General features: G+C 37.6%; 1 long non-coding RNA gene across 6 annotated transcripts in view; it reads left to right on the forward strand.

Moving 5' to 3' along the window:
* LOC309635975 overlaps nucleotides 1-23,602 on the forward strand; it is a 69,389-nt gene that overhangs the window by 9,481 nt on the left and 36,306 nt on the right. For 4 of the 6 annotated variants that reach the window (XR_014249133.1, XR_014249134.1, XR_014249137.1 and 1 more), the window contains exon 3: nucleotides 16,510-16,557. The exons of the other annotated variants lie outside the window; for them this stretch is intronic. This is a non-coding gene — a long non-coding RNA (uncharacterized lncRNA). The remainder of the gene's footprint in view (nucleotides 1-16,509; nucleotides 16,558-23,602) is intronic. 6 annotated transcript variants of the gene reach the window in all.

The raw sequence follows: 23,602 nt of genomic DNA on the forward strand, positions 1-23,602 counted from the left end.
TGAGGTGTGGAAGGGTCCTGAGCACAGGAGCTTGTGTATCCATGGAGTTGGGGTGCCCCATACTCCTGGCACATTGATGTGTTCACAACCCCATATTTAGGGATTTTTATGGAGGTTACATCCCATAGACATGATTGATTATTAACTCAGTCTCCAGCGCCTCTCCCCTCTCCCCTTTCCTCTCTCCAGAGAATGGGGGTCAGGGCTGAAAGTTCCAAGCTTCTAATCATGGCTTGGTCTTTCTGGTGATCAGCCCTCATCCTGAAGTTATCCAGGAGCTCACCAAAAGTTGCCTCAGAACAAAAGATGCTCCTATTACCCAAGGTATTTAGGAGCTCTGTGTTAGGAACTAGGGTCAAAGACCAATTATTAGAACAGAGGATGCTCCTAGCACCTTTATCAGTTTTTTAGTAGGTTTTTTAGTAGCTCTAGCCAGGAGCCAGGGACTAAGACCAAATATATATTTCCTATTATATCACAATATCACAGTGAGAAACTGCAATGCCCTTTTATCTGCTCAAATTTAGACTCCTTATTCTGGTACTAGTCTATTTCTCACATCATCCAATCCACTTTTCTTATCCAACTTAATCTTCCACTACATTTTTTTTTGTTGAAGTATAATTGATTTACAATGTTATGTTAATTTCTGCTGTACAGGAAAGTGACTCAGTTATATATATGTATATGTGTGTATATATGTATATGTGTATATATATGTATGTGTGTGTGTGTATATATATATATATATATATATATATATATATATATACACTTTCTTTTTTATATTATTGTCCATTATGGTTTATCCCAAGACTTCAAATATAGTTATCTATGCTGTACAGTAGGACCTTGTTGTCCATCCATTCTATATGTAATAGTTTGCATCTACTAACCCGAAACTCCCAGTCCATCCCTCCTCCATCCCGCCTCCCCCTTGGCAACCACAAGTCTGTTCTGTTTGTCTGAGTCTGTTTCTGTCTTCTACTACTTTTTAAAACATGCCCTCTGGGCACTCCAGGATTGTATTGACTTGCAGCAGGGATAGGGGAGGATGGGGGCATCGGCTGCTTCTTCTAGATGCCAGGGTATGCAGCTGGACCTGGATCCAAAGCAGGCTATCCATATCAACCGGGCCAGAGGACAATGCCCAGCTGGAGGACTGAGCAGAGCACAGACGGCCGACCATGCTGGGCCTTTGGATTGGAGAATTTAACCCATTTACACGTAAGCTGTGTGGCTGAGAGGGTCTTGGTGCTCCGGCCGGGTGTCAGGCCTGAGCCTCTGAGGTAGGAGAGCCGAATTCAGGACATTGGACAACCAGAGACCTACCTGTCCCATGTAATATCAATCAGCAAGAGCTCTCCCAGAGATCTCCATCTCAATGCTAAGACACAGCTCCACTCAATGACCAGCAAGCTCCAGTGCTGAACACCCCATGCCAAACAACTAGCAAGACAGGAACACAACCCCACCCATTAGCAGAGACCTAAAATCATAATAAGTTCACAGACACCCCCAAACACGCCACTGGACGCGGTCCTACCCACCAGAAAGACAAGATCCAGCCTTAGCCACCAGAACACAGGCACCAGTCCCCTCCACCAGGAAGCCTACACAATCCAATAAACCAACCTGAACCACTGGGGGCAGACACCAAAAACAATGGGAACTATGAACCTGCAGCCTGCGAAAAGGAGACCCCAAACAAAGTAAGTTAAGCAAAATGAGAAGACATACAAATACACAACAGATGAAGGAGCAAAGTAAAAACCCCCCAGACCAAACAAATGAAGAGAAAATAGGCAGTCCACCTGAAAAAGAATTCAGAGTAATGATAGTAAAGATGATCCAAAATCTTGGAAATAGAATGGAGAAAATACAAGAAACGTTTAACAAGGACCTAGAAGAATTAACGAGCAAACAAACGATGAGCAACACAATAAATGAAATTAAAAATTCTCTAGAAGGAATCAATGGCAGAATAACTGAGGCAGAAGAACGGATAAGTGACCTGGAAGATAAAATAGTGGAAATAACTACCGCAGAGCAGAATAAAGAAAAAAGAATAAAAAGAATTGAGGACAGTCTCAGAGACCTCTGGGACAAAATTAAACTCACCAACATTCGAATTATAGGGGTCCCAGAAGAAGAAGAGAAAAAGAAAAGGACTGAGAAAATATTTGAAGAGATTATAGTTGAAAACTTCCCTAATATGGGAAAGGAAATAAGTCCAGGAAGTGCAGAGAATCCCATACAGGATAAATCCAAGGAAAAACACGCCAAGACACATACTAATCAAACTATCAAAAATTAAATACAATGAAAAAATATTAAGAGCAGCAAGGGAAAAGCAACAAATAACTACAGGAGAATCCCCATAAGGTTAACAGCTGTTCTTTCAGCAGAAACTCTGCAAGCCAGAAGGGAGTGGCAGGACATATCTAAAGTGATGAAAGGGAAAGACTTACAACCAAGATTATTCTACCCAGCAAGGATCTCATTCAGATTCGACGGAGAAATTAAAACCTTTACAGACAAGCAAAAGCTAAGAGAAGTCAGCACCACAAAACCAGATTTATAACAAATGCTAAAGGAACTTCTCTAGGCAGGAAACACAAGAGAAGGAAAAGACCTACAGTAACAAACCAAAACAATTAAGAAAATGATAATAGGAACATACATATCAATAATTACCTTAAATGTAAATGGATTAAATGCTCCAACCAAAAGACATAGACTGGCTGAATAGATGCAAAAACAAGACCTGTATATATGCTGTCTACAAGAGACCCACTTCAGACCTAGGGACACATACAGACTGAAAGTGAGGGGATGGAAAAAGATATTCCACACAAATGGAAATCAAAAGAAAGCTGGAGTAGCAATTCTCATATCAGACAAAATAGACTTTAAAATAAAGACTATTACAAGAGACAAAGAAGGACACTACATAATGATCAAGGGATCAATCCAAGAAGAAGATATAACAATTGTAAATATTTATGCATCCAACATAGGAGCAACTCAATATATAAGGCAAATGCTAATAGCCATAAAAGGGGAAATCAACAGTAACACAATCATAGTAGGGGACTTTAACAACCCACTTTCACCAATGGACAGATCATCCAAAATGAAAATAAATAAGGAAACACAAGCTTTAAATGATACATTAAACAAGATGGACTTAATTGATATTTATAGGACATTCCATCCAAAAACAACAGAATACACTTTCTTCTCAAGTGCTCATGGAACATTCTCCAGGATAGATCATATCTTGGGTCACAAATCAAGCCTTGGTAAATTTAAGAAAATTGAAATTGTATCAGGTATCTTTTCCGACCACAATGCTATGAGACTAGATATCAATTACAGGAAAAAAATCTGTAAAAAATTACAAACACATGGATGCTAAACAATACAGTACTTAATAACCAAGAGATCACTGAAGAAATCAAAGAGGAAATCAGAAAATACCTAGAAACAAATGACAATGAAAACATGACGACCCAAAACCTATGGGATGCAGCAAAAGCAGTTCTAAGAGGGAAGTTTATAGCAATACAATCCTACCTCAAGAAATAAGAAACATCTCAAATAAACAACCTAAACTTACAGCTAAAGCAGTTAGAGAAAGAAGAACAAAAAAACCCCCAAAGTCAGCAGAGGAAAGAAATCATAAAAATCAGACCAGAAATAAATGAAAAAGAAATGAAGAAAACAATAGCAAAGATCAATAAAACTAAAAGCTGGTTCTTTGAGAAGATAAACAAAATTGAAAAACCATTAGCCAGACTCATCAAGAAAGAAAGGGAGAAGACTCAAATCAACAGAATTAGAAACGAAAAAGGAGTAACAACTGACACTGCAGAAATACAAAGGATCATGAGAGATTACTACAAGCAACTATATGCTGATAAAATGGACAACCTGGAAGAAATGGACAAATTCTTAGAAAAGCACAACCTTCCGAGACTAAAGCAGGAAGAAATAGAAAATATAAACAGACCAATCACAAGCACTGAAATTGAGACTGTGATTAAAATCTTCCAACAAACAAAAGCCAACACCCATTTATGATAAAAATCCTCCAGAAAGTAGGCATAGAGGGAACTTACCTCAACCTAATAAAGGCCATATATGACAAACCCACAGTCAACATTGTTCTCAGTGATGAAAAACAAACCATTTCTACTAACATCAGGAACAAGACAATGTTGCCCACTCTCACCACTATTATTCAACATAGTTTTGGAAGTTTTAGCCACAGCAATCAGAGAAGAAAAAGAAAAGTAATCCAAATTGGAAAAGAAGTAAAACTGTCACTGTTTGCAGATGGCATGATACTATACGTAGAGAATCCTAAAGATGCCACCAGAAAACTACTAGAGCTAATCAATGAATTTGGTAAAGTTGCAGGATACAAAATTAATGCACAGAAATCTCTTACATTCTTGTACACTAATGATGAAAACTCTGAAAAAAAAATTAAGGAAACACTCCCATTTACTACTGCAACAAAAAGAATAAAATACCTAGGAATAAACCTACCTAAGGAGACAAAAGACCTGTATACAGAAAACTATAAGACACTGATGAAAGAAATTAAAAATGATACCAACAGATGGGGAGATATACCATGTTCTTGGATTGGAAGAATAAATATTGTGAAAATGACTGTACTACCCAAAGCAATCTACAGATTCAATGCAATCACTATCAAATTACCAATGGCATTTTTTACGGAACTAGAACAAAAAAATCTTAAAATTTATATGGAGACACAAAAGACCCCGAATAGCCAAAGCAGTATTGAGGGGAAAAAACAGAGCTGGAGGAATCAGACTCCCTGACTTCAGACTATACTACAAAGCTACTGTAATCAAGACAATATGGTACTGGCACAAAAACAGAAACATAGATCAATGGAACAAGATAGAAAGCCCAGAAGTAAACCCACACACCTATGGTCATCTAATCTATGACAAAGGAGGCAAGGATATACAATGGAGAAAAGAGAGTCTCTTCAATAAGTGGTGCTGGGAAAACTGGACAGCTACATGTAAAAGAATGAAATTAGAACACTCCCTAACACCATACACAAAAATAAACTCAAAATGGATTAGAGACCTAAATGTAAGACTGGACACTAAAACTCTTAGAGGAAAACATAGGAAGAACACTCTTTGACATAAATCACAGCAAGATCTTTTTTGATCCACCTCCTAGAGTAATGGAAATGAAAACCAAAATAAACAAATGAGACTTAAAAGCTTTTACACATCAAAGGAAACCTCAAACAAGATGAAAAGACAACCCTCGGAGAAAATATTTGCAAACGAAGCAACTGACAAAGGATTAATCTCCAAAATATACAAGCAACTCATGCAGCTCAATAACAAAAAAACAACCCAATCCAAAAATGGGCAGAAGACCTAAACAGACATTTCTCCAAAGAAGATATACAGATTGCCAGAAAACACTTGAAAGGATGCTCAACATCACTAATCATTAGAGAAATGCAAATCAAAACCACAATGTGGTATCACTTGACACCTGTCAGAATGGCCATCATCAAAAAATCTACAAACAAAAAATGTTGGAGAGGGTGTGGAGAAAAAGGAACGCTCTTGCACTGTTGGTGGGAATGTAAGTTGATACAGCCACTATGGAGAAGTATGGAGGTTCCTTAAAAACCTAAAAATAGAACTACCATACGATCCAGCAATCCTACTACTGGGCATATACCCTGAGAAAACCAAAATTCAAAAAGAGTCATGTATCACAATGTTCATTGCAGCACTATTTACAATAGCCAGGACATGGAAGCAACCTAAGTGTCCATCAACAGATGAATGGATAAAGAAGATGTGGCACATATATACAAAGGAATAATACTCAGCCATAAAAAGAAATGAAATTGAGTTATTTGTAGTGAGGTTGATGGACCTAGAGTCTGTCATACAGAGTGAAGTAAGTCAGAAAGAGAAAAACAAATACTGTATGCTAACATATATGTGGAATCTAAAAAAAAAAAAAAACTTCTGAAAAACCTACGGGCAGGACACGAATAAAGATGCAGACGTAGAGAATGGACTTGAGGACACAGGGAGGGGGAAGGGTAAGCTGGGACGAAGTGAGAGAGTGGCATTTACATTTATACACTACCAAATGTAAAATAAATAACTAGTGGGAAGCAGCCGCATAGCACAGGGAGATCATCTCCATGCTTTGTGACCACCTAGAGGGGTGGGATATGGTGGGTGGGAGGGAGACGCAAGAGGGAGGGGATATGGGGATATATGTATACATATAGCTGATTCACTTTGTTATACAGCAGAAACTAACACAACATTGTAAAGCAATTATACTCCAATAAGGATGTTTTAAAAAAAAACCAGTGTAATGTGTAAACCTTGATTGGGCCCTGAATTAAATAAATAACCAGCTCTATAAGACATAAAAAACAAAACAAAACAAAACCCCTTTGTTATCAGGTTTGTCTCCTTGCAACAATCCCGGCTCACATCACTATCAACTCTCAGTAGCTTACTTCCACCTGGTGCATTTTGTTCCTTTTCCATTTAGGATTCTCCTCCCCCTCTTTCCAACCTAGCCAAATTCAATTCAGCTATCATTTCTTTCACCAATCCTTCACTTCCTGCTCCAGTCCACACAGATCTTTCTTTTATTTGTTCTCCCAGTATGTACCACATAATTACATACTAAAAAAAAAAAAAAAAAACAACTATGTTATATAGCTTTTGAATCATTCCATACAGGTAAATTTGATTATCTAAATTGCAAACACTCTTAAAGTCAGGGACTGAAGCTTCTTCTTTATACACCCTATAACAATGAACCCTACAGTTGGTCTATAAATATGGTCTGACCCATGGACCTATTTTGCTCCCTGATGAAGTTTTATCAATTTAAATGAGAAAAATAAGGACAGTGTAGTGAGTTTTTCGTAAAGCTAAATTTACTTTGTTTAAAAACCAGTTTAGTATTATGTCTTTTCTACATTTTTTAAGTTGAATTACCATTTTCTCCAAGATGATTATAATAATAGATGGCCGCTTTCTAAATGTTCCTATTTGTCAAAGTACAGAATTGTCAATCTTGTGTCAGTATCTAGCTTTTGCTTGTACTGTTTCAAATAATCCAAAAGTCAGAGCATCACTGGTGTCACATAAGAACTTAACGACTTAGTTACTTTAATTCATGTTGCATGGCTCATTAATTCAAGAAGTTTCAGTTGAGTACCAACTCAATTTAAAATGCTTTAAATATTAAATATGTTGAAAACATGCTGGTAAACATTGAAATGGGGAGGGTTTCTTTTTATTCAATTGTAGAGTAGCCCATGTTCTCTGGTAAAGTGACTGATCTGAACTAAAGATTAAGAATCACTCTCACAGAAAAAAATTTTTAATGTGGCTCACTGCTGACTTCTGTCAAAATCATGTGTGGTGCTGAACTGTTTAAAACTCAGATTATTGGACCCCCACCTCCAGACCAACTGACTCAGGATCTCTGGGTTTAAGAACTTTAAACTAACACTTTAAAGTAGTTCCCCAAGTGATTCTGATGCAGGTAGTCCATTAGAGTCAAGAACAGCTGCTAACTAGGTTCAGAACCCAGTCCTGCCTGTTACTAGTCATTGTTTTCTGGGGAAAGTTTCTAAACATCTTTACATCTCAGCTGAGTGTTCTAGAAAATATGGTTAATAAGGCTGCTGTGATGAGGGTTAAATGAGATAGTGAATATAAAGTAGTAACACAATAAGGATGGTCAATAAATACTAGTTTACTTCCTTTCCTTCCTTTGAAATCCCCTTATGCTTCAGTGAGTAGAATAGAGAGTTTCTGATCATTTATTTGACATTGCTCTTGACTGCAAATCTCATTATTGAACCAGTTGTGTGTTTCTAAAGCTCTTTTTTTTTTCTTATTACTGTTGAAGCCAAGGTCATCCTACTTGTCATTAAGTTGCAGGAATGTAGTACTTTCTTAATCCCCAGGTTCCTGCTACTCCTTTTCTTACCAGCAAGGGACCAAATGGACTAGAAAATATCTGGATATTGGTTTCTGTCTGGGAAAAACTGTGTTTCTCCTTAACTCACACTCACAATACTTCTGACACCAGATGTGGGGGGATGGGGGTGGCGGTTTCCATACATCAAGCAATTATTCAACACCAGCTGGGTGTCCTACAATTCAACTCAGTTCTGACACTGTCTACCTGGAGTAAGTATCAGATCCCACAAATTCAGAAATCAGTCCTACAAGACTGCCCCCATTTCAGATGTCAACCACAAATTCTAGGTTGTTACCTGTACTGTTGACCAATCATCTGTAAATCAGTGTTCCCATGACCCCTCCTTGGGTTTGATAATTTGCTAGAATGACTCACAGAACTCAAGGAAATACTTGTGTTTACCAGTTTGTTATAAAGGACATAATAAAGGGTACAGATGAACAGCCAGATGAAGAGATACATAAGGTGAGGTCCAGAAGGGTCCTAAGCATAGGAGATTCTGTCCCTGTGGAGTTGAGGTACCCTACCCTGCCAGTATGTAGATGTGTTCACCAACCCTGAAGCTCTCTGAACTCCATACTATTGGGATTTTTATGGAGGCTTCATTATGTAGGCGTGATTAATTATTAACTCAATCTCTAGCCCCTCTTCCCTTACCAGAGAATGGGGGTTGGAACTAAAAGTTCCAAGCTTCAAGTCATGGCTTGGTCTTTCTGGAGACCAGCCCTCATTCTGAAACTATCCAGAAGCCCACCAAGAGTTGCCTTATTAGAACAAAGACCTCCTGTAATCCAGGAAATTCCAAGGGATTTAGGGGCTCTGTGTCAGAAAGTAGGGTCAAAGACCAATTATTAGAACAAAAGATGCTCCTAGCGCTCTCATCACTTAGGAAACCCTTAAATTACAAGGGTATTAAGAGCTCTGTTCCAGGAAGCAAGGGCAAAGACCAATATATTGTTTCTATTATTTCAGTTTCTTACTCAATAAAATAGGAAATTTTTCTAGATAATTTGATAGGTCCTTCCTGCTTAAAAAAATTTTTTTTTTCTTATTTTCATGTCATAAATAAAAATTGAGAAGACTTCATTAAGTTCTCCAACTAATTACCACTTTTCCAATGTAGAATCCTAGATTTATATTGGAGAAAACGATTTTATTTCAGGAAAAATAATAAGTAAAGGATATACTAGAGTTAGTTTTTACTGAATGATGACATCTCTTTGGCTCTGAAAGGGGATGAGGTAAGGAGAGATAGCAGGGGCTAGAGAGATAAGTGTGGGAAAACCACACTTTGAGTAGCCTGGTCATATCAAAATCCCAGTAGCTCTTTCCTCTGTTTTAGCCTTACCCCTTATAGGAGTTGCTTGCAAATGTGGGATGAGTTCTTTTGTATATGAATTCAGAAATTAAGAGATTAGAAAAAAGGCATTATGTGTTGGTTTGCTAGGGCTACTGTAACAAGTACCTCAAACTTGGTGTCTTTGGCAACCAGAAATTCATTGTGTCATAGTTCTGGAGACTAGAAGTACAAGATTTGTAACTGAACAAGGCTGGTACTGAACCTAAGTTCAGCTGCTCACCACTTGAAAGGCCAATGTTTGAAAGGTGGAAAGGAAAATTTGCTTTATTCAGGAGGCTAGTAACCTGGGAAGATGGTGGACTAAGGTCCTAAGACCATCTTCAAGTTGCAGGCTAGAGACAAAGGTTTTGAAGGCAGTGTGAGGGAGGAGGCTACAGGGTACATGATCAGCTTGTGCACAATTCTCAGATTGGTTGGTGAAGAAATCCAGGTGAAGTTTCGAGCATCACCAGTCTTCTGGTTTCAACCAATCTGTGGTGTACATGCTTGCGGTCAGCAGTTTTCATCTGGTGGAGGTCTGCTCCCTGTAAAAACAACTTAAGAATGTGTGTCAGGCCTTTATCTATATCTTTCAGGGAACTGGGAGTTCAGTGAGTCTGCTATGTGGCTGATTTATAGTCTAAATTGTTACTAGTTTCCAACCCAACAACTATTCTTTATTTTTACATCTTCACGTTTCCTAATCATTAACTCTTGAGACAGGCTTTTGAGACTCTGGGGAGGCCTGGGAGACTAAAGCAAAGCCTTTTACTTCAAAGGACAGGGAATAGGGGCTTGTATGTGGTTTCAATCCCCCCTTTTATTTGATACTCCTCAATCTTGAGGGAAACAGGATTGGGACCAGAAAGGCAATACAATTTTGGATAGAGAGGTTAATCATAAACTCGGCAGAGGAACTCAGTTTTGGGGGGACTCGGTTTCAGATTAAGGTGTCAACAGAGTTGGTTCCTTCTGAGGGCTCTGAGGAAAACTCTGTTCCATGCCTCTCCCCTAGCTTCTGGTGGTTTGATAGCAATTTTTAGTGTTCCTTGATTTGCAGATGTACCACCCCAATCTCTGCCTTCATCTTCACATGACATTCTCCCTATTTGTGTATCTGTGTCCAAATTTCTCATAAGGACACCAGTCATATTGGATTAAGCGTTACCCTAATGACCTCATTTTAACTTGATTACTTCTATAGAGACCCTGTTTCCAAATAAGGTCACATTCTGAGATTTGGGGGCTTAAGATTTCAACATAGCTCTTTGGAAGGACATAATTCAATCCATAAAAACATGTTTCACAACACCGTGAAACAAAAGCCTTCCTGAACAGGATCTATAAATAGCCTGAGGGTTCAAACCAGGACAAACGTGCCAGCTCCCCTCAGAGCAGAATACAATCCCTTATTATACCTCCTTTTTAAATTGAATACTAATTACTTATTTTTTAATATTTACTAATGCCCTTTGAGTGCAACATGCACAGTACATGTGGTTCATTTTATTTTTCTTAGAAACAGAACTCTTAAAAAGCACTGTTTGAATATCTTCAAAGGGAACAAACAAAGGTAATTGAATTGGTGACACTTTGAGTCATCATAGAGAAAAGTAGGTTTCATTCAACAGATCGTAGAGGGCTATCCTAATTTACTGAGGACTGACAGTGTCTATGTATTCTAAAACTGTGCACTTAGTGAATACACAAAGATAAAGTTGAAAGGAACATAACAGAGTGAGCATGTATCAGTTTAGAAACGACTTTAAAAATAAGTCCAAACTCCAGACTGCTGATAACATTGTAGTTTGCTAATAGTGAAAAAGTTTGTTTTAATATGTGTAGTCAGCTTTCAATGAACATGTTACATCCATATCATTCTGAAGGTAGTTATATATCAGCATCACGGGGGGCACCCTGTACCACAGTTTTGTAGCGTCACTCACAGCTGATCAGCTGCAGACCAGTGACCCTACTTAAGAAAATCTGGCTAAGGGGATAAAGTAAGGAAGGCATGGTACAAGAGAATCACAAGTAGAGGTAGATATGCCAACAAAAGGGAGAGCTTGTCCTCTTGCTCCATGTTCATCTGTAGAACCTACAGGCCTGCTTGAGAGTTCCCACTGGAACACAGTGGAGTGTGGTGGGAGAATTCTTCGGAAAGCTTGACAAGGAATTCAGAGGAAGATCATGTTTGTAAACATGGAAGAAAGTGCCTATAACTTATTTAGATATTATGAAAGCAGAAAGCATATTAGTGTAGCCTGTACCGGTAGGGCTTAAAGGCACCAAAGTAAAGAATACTTTGGAAGAGAACACATGGGTTATGAGACTGCATGGGAAAGGATATTGTGGTTGGGTGGGGGACAAGATCTCTAAAGCAGCTCAGACAGCCACAGGACCAAGGGAGGGAGCCCCCATCCAGAAAAAATACTGCAGCAGAGTTGGAGGGAGACTAGCATTAGGACAACCGAACACCTCTTCAAGAAGTAAGCACTCCATCCTTACAGAGACCATCATATCAGTTGAAGCCACCAGCACAGTATAGAGCCATTCCAAGCCTGGGAGATTCTAGAAGTGCCTTACACCTTGGTCTATTATATGGATGGTTTTGTAAGATGACCTCTGATTCTCCTGTCCCTCTTGCCTGCCCCCAACTTCAGAACAAATAGACCCAAGAGGGGAGGGGAGCAGTGGAAGAGATGCCATGCTTCACTTGCTCCCCTCCCGTTTTAAACTGACAAGTCTGTGTTTAGTAATTAAAAGTGACCAAAAAACTATGGAATCTGTCCAAGATACTATTAAAGAAATGAGAGATTTAAGATAGCCTAGTTGGAGGTAATAATTAGAAGAAACAAAACAGTTTAAGGTTTGTAATATTTACATTGTAAACATTCTTGAATCAGTCATAGTCCTAGTCCCAGAAGGATCTTCAGGGCTGACATGCTAGGCATAATTGAAGACTGCTGTTAGACCACAGAGCTTTTTTTAAAAAGCTTTCCTTTTTGGCTGTTCTCAGTGGTTGACCCTCTAATCGTCAAAGAGTCACTATTTGATTGTTGTATGTCTAGAAATCCCTGTTTAAATAAACTTAACAAATTTATATTGGCGGCCTATTATTAAGCAGAAACCATATTAGGTGTTGGCAGTATAAATACAAAGTATTGCCCCGTCCTTTAGGTCATTGTGTGTGTGTTTATAAACAGCTAATTATACCTCAACCATAGAACTATTAGACCTACTAGAGAGTGGATAGAAGTGTAGAGTAACTCTTAGGAGGAAGCAGTTGACCTCCTGGGGAAATCGATAGAAGCTTCACAGAAAGCAAGACATTAAGCTGGTTCTTGGGGTAAGTGCATACTAAGACTGTGAAATCCATGTCAACCTTTAATACCTTGCTCAGATGAGTTTATAGGGTTGTTTTTCCACCTGGCAGTTTGATGAGAGCAGGGCAGGAAAGTTCTGATGGGAGGAAAGAGTGCCAGAGAGAGAAGGCCCTACAAGGAGGGAAGCCTGGAAAGCAGGGCTTCCTGAACCTCCCCAGGGGAGTAGCAGGGATACCAGGAAGAGAAGCTGCCAGAAGTGGAGGGAACCAAAGCTGTAGCCTAGATCAATTTACTTGGGTCTGTCCTTGTTCTATTGATCTATTTCAGGGTTCTTTTTACAATTATATTTCATATAGCAGAATCAATCAGTGACCAGATAGGACAGTCACTGACTCTTAAGGCTTTCCAATTTGAAACAATGTGTGCAGATGTATAGACACATAGAGCAATAAAACAAGAGCTGATCTAGGTGCAAATGCTCACCTCAGAATGAGGAAGTGAACACATACAGAAGTAGAGTTGAAGTTCTCTTCATCCTTATAGCCCTCTGAAGCTTTGATGATCTACTTTATGTTTTTAAAAGTTCCAGTTTCAAGGAGGTGTATGCTAAGACATCGGCTAATTGTGTGATTTGGAGCAAGTCTAGAGAGATCCCATTTTTAAAAATAATCCTAGTACTAGAAGGTTGGACTAAATTACCACTATGACCCTTTCCAAGGCTATCTGTAATTTACGAGTATTTGAGGCTAGTTCAATCAGTGCTAATGATATCATAGTCAGATTTGGAGCGCTAAGGTGAAATTCATTCATTTAAAAACTATTTGGTGAGCATCTATTAGTAAGGTTGCCAGATAAATTACAGGATACCTAGTTAAATTTGAATTTGAAATAAGGAACAATGACTTTTTATAAGTATGCTCCAAGTAATATTTAAATATTCAAATATTAGGCTTAAAATTAATCTTTAATTGAAACAAATTTAACTAGGTATCTTTAATTTTTTTTTCTTCTAAATCTGGCATTCTTATTATTAAAACCTAGGCTCCAGGGAAGATGAAACAGTGAATCAGGCATAGATCCTGCCCTTGAGTCAAAAGAGACTCAAATGGAAAAACCATATTACAAAGCAAAAAGTGATAAGTTTGTCAGAAACATACAGTGAGAAGGCTATAAAAGTTGGCAAGAGGGAGAGATTACTTCCAGGCTTGAGAAGCAAGGGAAGACTCTGAGCTGGGCTGAGAAAGATGACAAGATGAAGGCACATGAATGTGGTAGGGGAGAGGGAGAAGGCATTCCTGGTAGAGTTCATGGCTTCAGTAAAGTCTCGGAGGGACAGCACAGAGTGAGAGAGGTCCGCTAGTCACTCAGTTTGACTGAAGCCTGATTAGTGAAGGGAAATAATAGCAGAGAAGATCTGAAAGGTGAGTTTGGGCCTTACCAAGAGAGCCTAGACAGAGATATGAAGGATGGAGGCTAGAAGTCTGAATAGGCCAAGGAGTTTGACTTGACGCTTAAAGGTTTATGATCCAGGGTGACACTGCACACCAAAGAGACAAGGAGAGTATGACGAATCATCCCAAACCAATCATCTCCAAGAAAACATGGCCCATTAGTGTCGTCTTTGTCCACAAAAGAAAAAACATCTTAAAATATCACTAAGTGGAGAGGAAATGCGGTAAAGTGGGAAAACCACAAGCTTTGTTGTGAAAACATTCGGAGTTCAAATCTGCATTTCCCCACTGACCTTAAGTTAGTTCCTGTCTCTGAAGTGTGGTTTCCTTATCTGTAAAAGAGGACTAACAATGCTCTTGTTATGCTTAGATGTTGTGAGTAGGTACCAACATGTACCTGGAACACAGTAGGCGCTCACCAGATACTAATTACTGCGTTATTATTTTGCTTACTAAATACTTATTCCTCTCTAGCTTCCAGAGTTTATTTTCTTGTAACAAGTGAAGATGCTATAAGTAAATAGAAAACTTCCTTTCAAAATATTTATTTTTTCTCTTTATAAAGAATTAAATATTTTAAAATAAAGAACAACATACCCATCTGAACTGAAAAAAACAGGAAGAACCAAGTAGCAAATATTGGGGATATCGGGGCCAAATATTTGCTTTAACTTGGTTCCTCGATGTAAAACAAAAAACAAAAAAAACTAGGTTTCCTTCCTAACTTAAATATTGCGTGGGTAGAATGGGTATCCTGGGAAGAGCTTGAGTGTCTCTGGGTAATTATTAAGTGAAAGCAGACATTTCTACTTACTTATCTATGGCCTAACCAAATGATGTGAAAGTTATACCTCAGCTGGTGAACCAGGGAGTCTCAGGGCTGCTCTGTGCTTGTTGGAATAACAGTGTGTGTCACCTATGAGAGCCAGAGGGAAGGGGAGACTTGAGGAATAATAGGACAGCTTATCCCTTGTAAAGATTCATTCTAGATTATTCTTCTGGTTTCTGTTTTTTTCCCCTAGAATTCTCAGTCGTTTATGTAAAATGGGCCACAAAGACTGATGATAAGTTTGTTCTCTAAGAATAGCACCTAGAGGAATGGTTACGCAAAGTGCCCTGTCATGGTCTGAAATAGCCACCATTGCTGAATTGTGCGTTTACAGATAATGCCTCCCCATTTGGGCATTTTTCTTTCAAAAATGAATTCTCATCAGTAGCTACCTTTATTCATATCTTTTCTCCTCGACCTCATTCCAGTCCCCATTGCTCAGTATCCAAAATAGATTTGCAGCTGAAGAAAAACTACCTGTTCCCTTGTCTCTCCCCATCAGGCCTACAGTTTTCTCTCAAGCTTATTCCTGTGCACAGCACAACATGAGCTGTGTCTTAGGTTCATTCTCACACTTTGTATTCGGGGTCAGTAAACTCAGTAAGTGCACAACTGTGACACAGTAGGATTCCTACAGACTTTAAACACACAGAGGTGGTTATCAGTCCCAGAAGACCAGCCCCTGGGTGACTTGCTTGGGTGACATTTTTGGCAGTGCCTCTGCCTTGTTTCTAATAACATTCTGGGTTCGTGTTTGTGAGACTCAAATTTATTTCCAATTACATAAAGGTGACCTTCCTCTTCTCCAAGCTGAATCTCCCGTGAGATTCGTGAGTCCTGTTGAGGCTTATCACAGCTCTCCTTAGTTAACTGCTAGAGCACCTTCAGTCTTAAAATAACCGACATAAAAATAAGACTGTAACACGAAGGAAGAACAGGATGGTCAGGCACATCACACCACATTTTTATCAAATGATTTGGGTTAAGACTTGAAAACCTGGTTAGTGCTTGACATTTTGAATTTGAAGTTAGATGGAGAAGCTGAAGAAAGCTTAATCACAGAGCATAGAATTAGGACCAATCATATTCAATGTCTGGGAACACTGAGATCACGCTGCTTTAGAACTTAGCTCTCATTTGTCTCCCTGTACAAGAGAACACTCTCTCATGTGGGTGAACTGCAAGACCACTGGCCTCCATCCCGTCTATTCTCCAAGCCTTAATCTTCCTGGGGCTCACTAAAGTCAGTCACTCACTCTGGTAGTGAGATAGCTGAGTGAAAACCTCCTTTCTACTTGTCTTTCTGCCTTTCTAGGAAAGGGACAATTTTACTGCTTACCTTGGGAAACATGAAAGTTAAACACGGTAAATATAAATGGTGGTTGAAACCAGCATTAGATGCTATAAAATTGAAAGTGGGACTTGATACTCTGGAGTAATGTGTTGTTCTTTTTTTAAAAACAAAACACGTATGAGTCATTTTAGAAAGGTTAATTTATGCCATCTCTCCAAATATAGGCATAACTTCAAGATACTGCAGTTTTGGTTCCAGACCACCGGGATAAAGTGAGTACTGCAATAAAATGAGTCACACGAATTTTTTAGTTTCCCAGTGCATATAAAAGTTATGTTTACACTATACTGTAGTCTATTAAGTGTGCAATATAGCATTATGTCTAAAAAAACCAATGTACATACCTTTACTAAAAAATACTTTATTGCTAAAAAATGCTAACCATCATTTGACAATGTAGGGTTGCCACAAACCTTCAATTTGTAAAAAACACAATATCTGTGAAGCACAGTAAAGGAAGCACAATAAAATGAGGTAAGCCTGTATTCCCAAAACAATGACAGAGTAAAATTGTAATTTAAAACAATGGAAACACCATTGGTAGAAGACTCTTTTCCTGTCTTTCAGTTAGTAAAGAATAACCCTACTAGACCAAATTAAAGAGCAATGATGTTTACTCAGAAGCTGTAACACTGGCCTCTAGGAAACAGAATCCAAATCATTTCTCAAAAATGTTCACGTCTCAGTGACCTGTAGATAGTTTCCTTCCATGAGAAAACATCCCAGTGTTTATTTTAGATTCTCCATCAACAAAGAACTGTACCTTGTACATATAATATGCTTCTAGCTTTTCAAGGCATTTCACATTTCACATTTCATTCCTTAATTGTTTATTATAATAATAACCCTCTGCTGGTATTATTATTTCAGAAGCCCTCCAAGTTTGGGAAAGACATGCAAAAAGAAAGGAGAAATGTTGGTTGCTAGTCTCCACTTAGCTTCTCTACAGCCATTTCCTCCCAATATTTAAAAGCTACAAAGGAAGGAAGACTGGCATTTGAAACACTGAGGTATTGCTCAAGGAGAACTCACTTCTCTGATGGAAGAGGATAATTTGTTCTTCCAATGCTGTACAACTGCACTGTCCACTTAGATCGTAGGGTTTCAAGAGTTTATACTGTATAGCTCCTTTTTGCATCCCTCCAGTGCCTACCCCAAGAAAAAGGAGAACATGCCATTGGCTTAATAATTCTTGTGAAACATAGTGTTTGGATTTCAGAGTAGGGACAAGGGAAACACACAACTGGCCGTCCTCTCAATTGTGTGCTTCTATCACAAAAATTTGAGAATTCTTTTAAAGGGAAGTATGAATTGTGTTTCCTGCCAGCAGCCACAGGTAAGTAATGATCTACTTAAACTACATAATAGCAGTCATTAGAGTAATTTGGAATTTAACTAATTGTTATATACATATATGCTGGTATGTGTCCTGCCACTCCAAATGAAATGATATACATGTGTAAAGGATATTTCATATCTCTATGTCCTGTTTCCCCTTCATTCCTTGCATTGGGCCTTGTGTATTTTTAGTGCTCAACAAATATTTGTCAAATCAATCAGAAATGAAATGAAAGAAAAACTTCAATCTACAAACCTATCCATAGTAAATAGTAGTGGCAGTATTTAAAAAAAAAAAAACCAAATCAACAGTTTCCAAGCAAAACCAACTTTGCTGATGTTCCTAAATGACTTGGCAATCAACAATTAACAGCTCAAAAAATAAAATAAGATAAAACAAAACATTAACTCTGTTGTTACAAGTGTCTTCAGAATAATTTGTTCATCATAAATTCAGTTATGATTGAATATATTTCAATCATATGATTGAATATACTTTTGGGAATATATTTCATTTTGCTCCTTGTTCTGATTACACTTGTAGTAGGATGGAATTCTCTTTCTCCCTTATTCATTTTTCTCTGCCCTGCCCATTTCTGTGAAAAGGGAGATGTGATTTAAAAAAAAAAAAAAAAAAAAAACAAAGGTGGAGACTTGGCTAACATAACAAGTGAGAGTCAATATATAAAGAGAAAGAAATTTTGTCTTGTAAATACCATGATCTGAAGAATTTAAGGATCAAAAAGCCTCCTCTGAAGATCCACAGTATCAATCTGATGTCATCCATCAAGGATGAAGCTAGGATATTTGCTTAAAACTTTGATGTCTTGATGGTGCACCTTCAAAATGGATTCTAGTATGTGAGATTGGAGTGGGGATGGGCAGACTAGGAAGAGAAAAAATGGGAGGAAACAGAAGGATAGAGCAACTTGCATTCCTGATCTGGGAAGCAGTACGGTATGGTGGTTAATGTCAGATTCTCTGGAATTAGATGCCTAAGTTTAAATCTGTCACCTTATTAAATAAGGAAGATAATAGCCTTGAATTCAAAGAGTTATTTTAAGAATTAAATGAATTATCCATGTAAATTCCTTAGAATAGTGGGTGATAAGTAGTTATTTTATAAATGTTAGCCAACATTATATGAGTCTGTCTCTATTGAATTGGTGGTGTTTTGATGGGGAAAGAATGCAAGTATTTTGACCCCTCTTCTGGGCTACATATGTATGTTGGATAAGCTAACAAAAATATCGCTTATGGTCCTAAGTGACAATCCCGATTTTGTTTGGTTTCCAAATTCCCTACATAGCACAGCGATGAGTTTAGTTTTCCCATTAACATGAGACTATCACTATCTTTGCTGATTCTATAATTCTTTTCGAGGAAATAGCTCAAGCTCCCGCTTTTTTTCACATCTACATAATTTATTTCTTAAACTAAATTCACTGATGGAACAGGTTTTCTATTTTTAGTTTTGAGTCATATTTTTTACATAAAATCTGTGTTTCCTTTTCTATCAAAGTGCCATTACAGCAAATACTCACAACACACTATTACATTTTTTAAGGTCAGAACATAACACTATAGGTACATGTTAACCCCAATTATTTATTGTAGTTGCCTCCAGAGTAAGATCATAGGGAACTTTTGTGTATTTCTTTATACTCTTGAATATTTTCTAAATTACCTAAATATGCTTAGATTACTTTGACAAATAATTAGAACATTATTTTAAATGTTTGTGTCCCCTACAAAATGAAACTTATCCAGACTAAATTATACATGCAGAAATGAAACTAAAAAGAAGTGCCTGATTTCCTTTGGAATGTATTCTCCAGATTCCTAATGCCAGTGATTTTACTGTCAATCTAGGATTAAATGGTAAAAATAGATGATATCAATATGTTTCAAATGTTGTTTTATCAGAGTAACCAGGCTGATAGAACCTGAACACGTGCTATTTTCTCTTTCTTTAACACCATTTAGTTCGCATCACAAAGATTCTGTTTATCAGTCCCACAAGTAAAATGGTTATTCTACATTGGATCTGTTCACAATTGCAGATTTTTCAGAATAATGAGAAAGGAGAAGATAGAAATGAGTTCAATCCTAAATGTTACACAACATCAAAATCATTTCCATTTGGGTTTGGAAAGTAATTGTGTTGGCACATCTGTGTCTTTTATCCTTGGAATTCACAATACATTAAAGAAAATAACAAAGCTACACTAGAGATTGAGGTAGTAGACAGCTCTTTGATTCAACAGAAGACCCTATCTTTTTTTAATGGCCTGGTTTCTCTGTCTCAGAATGGATGTCTTGAAGCTATCTGCAGCACTAAGGATTTATCTGGTATCAAAAGAAATCTTTCTATTCAGTTGGTTAAGTCAATAAAATCCATGAGGTGGGAGAACAACAAATAGTTTGAACTCTTCCATTATTTTAAATTATTAAATTCCTGTGGTTGCCACTTACAAGCATAATTTTGTCCTTTTTCTCCCTAGTCTTAAACCCAAAGAATTCTATTCAAGTGATATTTCTTATTATAACAGCCATTTTTAAGACTGTATTTAATTGTGAGTAGAAGATTTCAAATTGGGCTGATCTCAGAATATCAAATGTACCCTTTCTTTAGTGAAGATATGAAAGAGGAATCAAGAGAAGCACCTTTTTTGATATTTGAAAGCCTATCTTTTTCTCTTCCAACTATGGAAACCCTAAAGTCTGAAATTTTTGAAAGATTTATTATTTTTTTTCTGTGTGAGCTGCAGGTGTCTTCTGGACATGATACTTGAATATGATGTATTGCCATGAGAGAGAATATAATACTAATATGATTTATTACAAGAGAATATATAAACCTCTGCTGGCAACAAATAAAGGCACAATTAGATTATTAAAAAGACATCTCTATAAATACATTGGGATGACTTAGTAAACAATGAAGAAATTCTATACAGTAGTCCTGGTAAGAGTTTTACAGGAGACAAGGAGACACTGGTCATATGTTGTTTGTAAGATTAGATGTGAAATGGGATACTGTTGCACTGAACCAGAAGGTAATAGAATTATATAGTCAGAAATTTAGATCAGGAAGGGATCTAAAAGATCAGTTAAACCCACCATAGCATTTCAAAGTATAAAAAATAAAGTTCAGAAAGATGAACTTTTACAAGGTCATAGTTAATATCACAATTAAGTTTAATGCAACATAATTATATTAAGCACTTACAAAGATTTTAAAAAATAAGACAAATCCTTTCTTTGATCTGATTACTCACTATCTGACAGGACAGCCAAGCATTCCACACATTCTCTAGATTTAAAAATTGAGTATGGTATCATAAGTACTACGATAGAGGTGTACAAAGAGCCTGACATGGAGTTTCTGGAGAAGATGACACAAGTTAGCCAAGCCAAGAATGATAAGAAGGGCATTCTGGGGAAAAGTAACTGCAGGAGCAAAGGCATAGGGGTATTTTGTATACAGGAAACAATGAGCAGAAGAGTGTGGAAGCAGAAGGTAGCAAGGACTTTGCTAAGATTGTTGCACAAGGTCTTGGAGGGCAACATTGGCAGAATTTGAACTTTATCCTTTAGAACAGTAATATGGGGCATTCAAAGGGTTTTAAGCCTGAGAATATTTTGAATGTGAATTTATTTGATCTGGTTACAGTATGGAAGAAAAGCGACCAATTAGGAAGTGATTAGAGCAACAGGCAAGTAGTGATGAGGCCATGATCTAGAACAGTAATAAAACTGGAATATGCCAACATAGGAATGCCAGAGAGAGGCAGTTCAAGAAATATGAGGAGGTAAAATTGTCAAGGGTAAGGAGTCTATGATTGCTTTCAAGTTTCCAATTTGAGTGACTGCATAGATGATGGTGTCTAAGTATTGGAACAGGAAAAGTTTGTGTTTGGAGTAAAAAATGAATTCAGTTTTGAACACAGAGTGTGAGGTGCTTGTGGGACATCCAAGTTGATATGTCCAAAAGAATATGTGAGTCTCCAGTTCAGGATAGTCAGATTAGGGGGATATATGCGAGAATCATCAACCTATAGATCTTAGTTGAAATGACGAGAGTGGATGAGATAACTAGAGACTGCATAAATAATGAAGACTATTGGACCCTGATTAAAAAATCTGTAAAACGTAAACACAGCTATCAAGAAATGACCAGAGAAGAAAAAGGGAGAATTAATAGAATAGATTATAGATGCTAAAGGAGAGAATTGAATCTCATGAAGTAAGTGGTTAACAATATCAAACATTGCAGCGAAGACTAGAAAGATAAGGCTTGAAAAGCATCACTGGATTTGGCTATTGGGTCATGTTTGGTAATCTTTGCCAAAACCACGGTGTTAGAAATCAGATTACACAGTGGAACAACAAATGATTGAAGTAACTCCCAGTCCAGAGCTCTTCCCACTATACAATATCGTTATAAAACTTTAAACTCTCTCTCTCATTTCTATTCTCTCCCAAGGACTCAAAATCCATTTACAGATGATTATTATTGCTATGCATTTTTGCCTAAATATAGAACTGTTGAATATAACTTCAGAGCTAATAGGTTCAGTGAGTTCTTTCTTGGACCTAAATTTACAGGTTCTACTGTGCCTATTAGTTGAAAAGAAAATGAAATGCATTAGCGTCAGGAGGAAAGGGCTTATAGAAACTCTGCTTTTAAATTTATCTAATTTATAAAGGAAAATTTTAATCTATTTTCTGTCTTTATGGTTTACAAGATGCTCAATTATCAGGATGTTCAGAAAAGATTAATAATAGATTTGGGAACTTCAAGTTACAATGACACCCTGAAGGTCTGCCTTCAGAAAATGCAGTGAATATAACAAACAACCAAAAATTTAGAATAAAACTCCATCTTTAATAAACTGAAAGAAGGACATGAGGAAGACTTAAAATATGAAGGCAGTCCACTCAATTTTATAACATTTGGACAAATTAGTGAGAAAGCTATGGTGGAAAGTAATGAGGTTTATGCATTGGAGGATATATTGGAGGAATCCTATTAAAGAGGTACTTGATGTCTTGTCTATTCAGAAGGCATGTGGAATGAATTTGGTGGGTGGATCTTTGGCCCCCTAATAACTTCTCAGAAACTTCATGCTTGTAGCCACCAGCTATAACATGTAATCCAATGGCATGGACCAGTGTATAACCATTATTTTAGACATCTACCAGGGTATAAATGAACTTAAGTAGTACAGGGCATGGTCCTGACAGCTCATCAGTGATTCTTTAATTGAACCGATGAGACCCAGTAGTGTGGGTAGTATGAAAGTAGTATAACTGGCAGTGGGGTTGGGGAGACAGGGGGAGGTTGGGGAATGTCTCTATAAAGACGAGATTCCAGATAAAGACTACAAGGAGAATAAAGCTGAAAGAGGAGCCATTCTTATATTTCCTTTGACCTAGCCTTCTACACAGAAAAACTGCCTGGAGGTGAAGTGGAGTAAAGGTGAGAAGGGAAAGAGCAACCACTTTGCAGGTGTGGACCAAAACCTGTAAACCTCTCCTCAAGGAACCTGTGACATAAACAATTTCACTGTGAACCATGTTAATTTTCTATTTATCTCAGAGGAAAAAATGAAGATTGACACCAGCAAACACACAATCCATCAGCAGACACTGAATGCTTTTTTGGAGTGAGGTGTTTGAGCACAATGTCTGACTAAATCTTTGGCTAAACACTGAACTATGCAGATACAGGTGTGACCACTAGGAATCCAAACTCAAATATAAAAAGAAAAAGATAAAAACAAAGACATCAGTGACCAGCATTTCAGAGAATCAGGCTCCACAAAATTTTCCAGGCAAGTTACTGAGCAAGCAAAACAATGACAAACATCAGAGGGGAAAATCAGAATTCAGAGATACCACCTACAATATATT

This window comes from Balaenoptera borealis, assembly GCF_965194805.1.
Source record: "Balaenoptera borealis genome assembly, chromosome: 1".
Lineage (NCBI taxonomy): Eukaryota > Metazoa > Chordata > Mammalia > Artiodactyla > Balaenopteridae > Balaenoptera > Balaenoptera borealis.